Source organism: Euprymna scolopes, chromosome 46, assembly GCF_053919585.1.
Source record: "Euprymna scolopes isolate OS-2025 chromosome 46, ASM5391958v1, whole genome shotgun sequence".
Classification (NCBI taxonomy): Eukaryota; Metazoa; Mollusca; class Cephalopoda; order Sepiida; family Sepiolidae; genus Euprymna; species Euprymna scolopes.
Window position 1 is genome coordinate 215,952,261 of NC_136527.1, and position 5,822 is coordinate 215,958,082.

Below are 5,822 nucleotides of genomic sequence, written 5' to 3' on the forward strand. Positions count from 1 at the left end.
TCTTTCTTAGAACTGCACGCCTGTGGAACTCTGTTCCATCTGCCTGCTTCCCACCTGACTACAACTTGGATGTGTTCAAGTCCAACGTTAACAAATTCCTAATGAACAGCCCTCTTAAGTAAACACTTCATCAAATCTCCGCACTAATGTAATGTACTTGCCTTGTTTGGGTGAAAATTAAATAAAAAAAAATAAAAAAGTATTATTTTCCTTATATTTAGTTGTGATATATATATATAGTTACATATATATAAGACCAAGTAATATATATATATGTATAGGTATTATTTGTCTTATATTTCGGGCGCCGTGCTAAATGAGATAGATGATAGTTCGACCTCCCACTGTATTCCCTTCTTTCCTCATTCGTTTCTTAGTTTTTAATTTATCATTCTGACGTTTCCTCTTAGAGGGTCAGACGATAAGGCCTTAAGGAAATTTTAATAATTTCACCTGCCCATTTCTTGTTTTTTGGTATTTAAATTAAATTATGTTTCCTCTGAAATTTCTCCTTCCATTTTGCTGTACCAAGAATTTACTTACATATATATATATATATATATATATATATATATATATATATATATATATATATATATATATAAGTAAATTCTTGGTACAGCAAAATGGAAGGAGAAATATATATATATATATATATATATATATATAGGAAATTTATTACTGGGAGTCCAGAATGAGTTTACAAATTGTTTCAGCTAGAGGAAAATCCTCAAAGAGAGGAAAAAATCCAACTAGCATCGTCAGAATTCATAGATGGATTTTCCTCTAGCTTAAACAATTTGTAAACTCATTCTGGACTCACAGTAATAAATTTCCTATATACTGCTCTGATTACACATTGAGCACTCTAGTCCGGTTTTTTCACCACTGGTAAATAAATATATATATATAAATATATGTAAGTAAATTCTTGGTACAGCAAAATAGAAGGAGAAATTTCAGATATATATAGGTATATATATATATATATAGGTATTACTTGTATATATATATATAAGGTATTACTTGTATATATATATATAAGACCAATATATATGTATAGTTATTATGTGTCTTATATATATATATGTACCTATTTACTATGCCTCCCCACGGGACAGAGTTAGACACCAGGGTCGTTTTTTAACGTGGAGAAAAGGTACAAAAATAAAAATTGTCTCAGTCGTGAAGGATTTCTCCTCCACCGATAGAGCACAAGAAATGGCAGTGCAGTATCTGAAGAACAGATGTAATATAGTGATGTGATATAAGACCAAGTAATATATATATATATATATATATGTATAGTTATTATGTGTCTTACATTTCGGGCGCCGTGCTAAAAGAGCTACAGCTGCCGCGGGTTATAAAAAATATGGCCTCCGGAACTCTTGATAAATTCCGCTCAGAAATACTGAGTGTCGACGTCGACAAAGGATTCAAATCCGCACGACTTTCTTAAAGTCGCGTGAAGAAGTCTTCACGAGGCACTCAATATATACACAGACTACACACAACCAAACTATACGCCATCTTGTTTGCATATATGTATAATTAATCGATAACAAATAATTATTTTACGAGTTATAATATAATTTTCTCAACAAAATCGGCATCTCAATATTATTTAAAAACTTATACCTTCATCAGTTTAGGACTTAATTAGTTTTGTTTATAAATAATTCAGTTTAATTTGACATGAACGAAATGTTTCGATTAGAACAAGGGAGGTAATTCGTCTTTTTTTATTAATACAGGGGAGGTAATTCGGTTATTAAAATAGTCAACCGATCGATTTTTGTTTTGCGAAAGCAATATTACGTACTTATGTTGTCATGTCGAAAATAGTAATATATCCAAAAATTATGAAAATAACTTAATTTATATATATTTTATATATATTTTATATATATTTGACATAAACGAATTGTTTGCATTCAAACAAAGGGAGTTGATTCGATAGGTGTATCAGAATTTCTGTAGGAATTTTTGACACCCCTAACACGAACTGCAATAAAATAAAAAAAAAAACTCGTAATTTCTCTTTTAAAAACGGGTTGTTTATTTTCTTTATGGATTATACTTCCAAAATAAACTATTAAAGTTGTATAAAAAGTAATAGAAATATTAAAAAAAAAAAAATAGTAATGAAATTAATTGAATGTTATGAGTTCAGTATTTTTCAATTTTTAAACTTTAAAAATCTATCAAAATTTTTCTATTGATTCTATTTTTACGATATTTTCAGGGTCAATGTGAAATTTTATGTTCTTTCCAATAAACCGAATATAATATTTTTGCGGGAAATTTATTCCCTGAGTCCCGTGAAGGTTATCCCACGTGGTTCATGTTAATAAGCCTAGAAAAATCAGGACATGAAAAATTAAAGACAAGGAAATACTTTTAAGAATAAAAAAAATATTGACATTTTATTGAGGGGAAAAGAAAGCATAAGGGTTGGGGAAAGAAGGCAGCAAAGCTGCAAAGTTCAATTATTGAGAAAAAAGTTTATATGTTCACCAATTCGACTGCCAAAAAATGTCCTTATGGCAAGCACTAAAGGCTTAATTAACACTAGAGAGAGAGTACAGAAATAAGAGAAAATTAGAATAAGAGAACTTACTGCGTAAAACAATGATTTCGTTTTTTTTTAACCTTTCTTTTTTTATCTTTATATATATGTGTGTGAGTCCTTTTTTTTACATGTACCTTTTCGGTAATAGTGCATGAGCTGGCCTGGGCGTGGCTTATCACTCGCTCGGATTTCTCCGTAAAATGACGTCACATGCTGCCATCTGACGGAGAAAATGGACGAGGGGTGGGGGTGGGGGCTTACAGAGAGAGAAAACGCGAAAAAATAAATGGCCGACGGGGGGGGGGCTAGCAGCGCCAAATGCAAGTTTCCAGAACATTTCAACATGAAACTGCTTGAAAAATTAATTCTAGCATTTTCTTTAATTACTATAAAATTAATATAGTGGTAAAATTATTTAAAAAAAAAAGAAAACAGAAGCCAAATTTGAAGCCAAATTAAAAAAAAAGAAGGCCAAACCATTTCCAAAAAGGTCAAATTCACGAAATTAGCCATTAAAAGAATAATAAATGGTAACAATAACGTTATCAATAAAAGTTACTTTCCAACTTATCTGCATCATTCGTTGGTATTTTTAAGTAGTTTTAAGTGCTTTTTATTTCATATCGAATGTTAGAGCGGAAATGCCAAGTTCTAAAATGCCGTAAAACATACCCTGTTTTTTTTTTTTTTTTTTTTTTTTTTAAATAATTACTACTTTTTTAAATAGAAAAATGAATGATGCAGGTAAGTTGCAAAGTAATTTTTATTGTCAAATAATAACAGAAAAACTTACCGTAATTATTTTTCACATGCATGGGAGTCAAATAGAAGAAAACTTGTCGTAATGTTTCCAAGGAAAAAAGCTAAACAAAAAAAAAATGGACGACTGGGGGGGGGGGCTAGCAGCAGCAGAAGCGCCAAATACAAGTTTCCAGTGCTTAAAAAATTAATTAACGAATAACACCGACCACTCTAATTTGTTTTGTTTTTTTATAGGTAATTGAGGTCGCTGACAACGAATCTGATAGTCAAACTTGGGGCAAATTTACCGTTTGCATGGTATTTACCCCTGAACCCACGAACTACTTTTGACCATTTTGCAGCTTCCGTTTATGCTACGCGCATACAGGGGGGATGTGATGTTGGGGGGCGCACGTAAACGGTAAATTTGCCCCCACCCCCACCCCTCGTCCATTTTCTCCATCAGATGGCAGCATGTGACGTCATTTTACGGAGAAATCCGAGCGAGTGATAAGCCACGCCCAGGCCAGCTCATGCACTAGTACCATATTTTCTTCACAAATCGATCTGTCCTCACTTCAGTGACAGAATCCTTGAAAGTTCTTTTGAAAATAATCCTTGAATTTGAAAACTCAATGTTGTTTGGTAAAACCTCCGTTCGTCCTTCTTGTCAGCTGAAATTCTCACTGGTTAGACATTTCGGTTTCCACACGCCGACATTTAATCGCATCTCGTGCGTCCAGTTTATAGATCAATTCTTCTTAGAATTGATTCTTTCTTTTCGAGTCAACCAACTTGATTTGACTCTTTCTGAAACTCATTATTCATTATGAACAATGAAATAACTTTTACTATTTTTAAGACTTGAATGTCTGAGTAGGACCAGAGTTCGTAACTTGCGTGTTACCCTCGTGGAATCTCTGTCCAAAACTGACTTTCGCTTGTTGAATTTTCGCGGGAAAAGCATCTCAATTGTGGCGTGATTCTTTCAGCAGCAGCAGCAGCAGCTCGTTAAAAAGACGTAAAGTTAAAGAAGGAAAGAAGGGAGGAAAGATAAAAGACAACGACGAAAAGAAGGAAGAAATTAAATTTCTGACATTTTAGACAAACGTTTTTTTTTTTTAATTCACGCCCCCCATTTTCAAATGTCTATAAAAACGTAAATAATTAATTTATGTCGGAGAGTTTTATATCACAAATTGAAGATAAAAGGTCAATAAATAATATATTCAAATTTAAAACAAAAAAAAGTAGTGTTTTTTTAGAAATTTACCTGTAAAGGCCGAAGTTTAAAACCTTTTTTTAAAAAAAAACACCCACATTGTTTGTTTTTGTGTTGTTGTTGTTTTTTTTTTTTTTTTTAATGAAACCTTGGTCCTTGCTCCTTTAATTGAAAAAAAAAAAATTAGGGCTTGAATGACATTTTTTCGAGGAGTTATAAGCTTCGAAAGATGGCGGGTGGAATTATTCAATAGTTTTCACGAAATTTCTGACACTGCTAGCGATTCGGTAAAACTTCCTGTTCATGATTAATAAACACATTTTTATTTTAATATTAATATTTATTTTTAATAATGAACACATTTTATTATTTTAAATACTATTATTTATTTTTAATAATGAACACATTTTATTTTATTTTTAATAATAATATTTATTTTTATTAATAAACAATTATTATTTTATTTTAAATATTAATATTTATTTTTAATAATAAACACATTTTTTTATTTTAAATATTAATATTTATTTTTAATAATAAACACATTTTTTTATTTTAAATATTAATATATATTTTTAATAATAAACACATTTGATTATTTTAAATATTAATATATATTTTTAATAATAAACACATTTTATTATTTTAAATATTAATATATATTTTTAATAATAAACACATTTGATTATTTTAAATATTAATATATATTTTTAATAATCAACACATTTTATTATTTTAAATATTAATATTTTTAATAATAAACATTTTATAATTTTAAATAGTAATATTTAAATTCATTAATAAACACATTTTATTTTATATTAAATATTAATATTTATTTTTATTAATGAACACATATTATTTTAAATATTAATAATTATTGTTAATAATAAACACATGTATTTTATTTCAATATTCATAAACATTAACGTTGTAATTTAAAAAGAAAATGCTATTAAAAATTATAAAAAAAGGTAAAAAAAAAATTCCGAAAACATGGAAACATTAAAGATTATTAATAAATGTTATCAAAGGTAAGATAAGTTTATTTTTTTAAATAAATGTGTGTGTATTTTTTAAAATAAATGTGTGTGTTTATTTTTTTAAATAATTGTGTGTTTGTTTTTAAAATAAATGTGTGTGTGTTTATTTTTTTAAATAAATGTGTGTGTTTATTTTTTTAAATAATTGTGTGTTTGTTTTTAAAATAAATGTGTGTGTGTTTATTTTTTTAAATAAATGTGTGTGTTTATTTTTTTAAATAATTGTGTGTTTGTTTTTAAA

General features: G+C 28.5%; 1 pseudogene; it reads right to left on the bottom strand.

The window, feature by feature from the left end:
- Nucleotides 1-1,327: 1,327 nt before the first annotated feature.
- On the bottom strand, nucleotides 1,328-1,441 carry LOC145272001 (U11 spliceosomal RNA; annotated as a pseudogene).
- Between the last annotated feature and the right edge of the window lie 4,381 nt (nucleotides 1,442-5,822).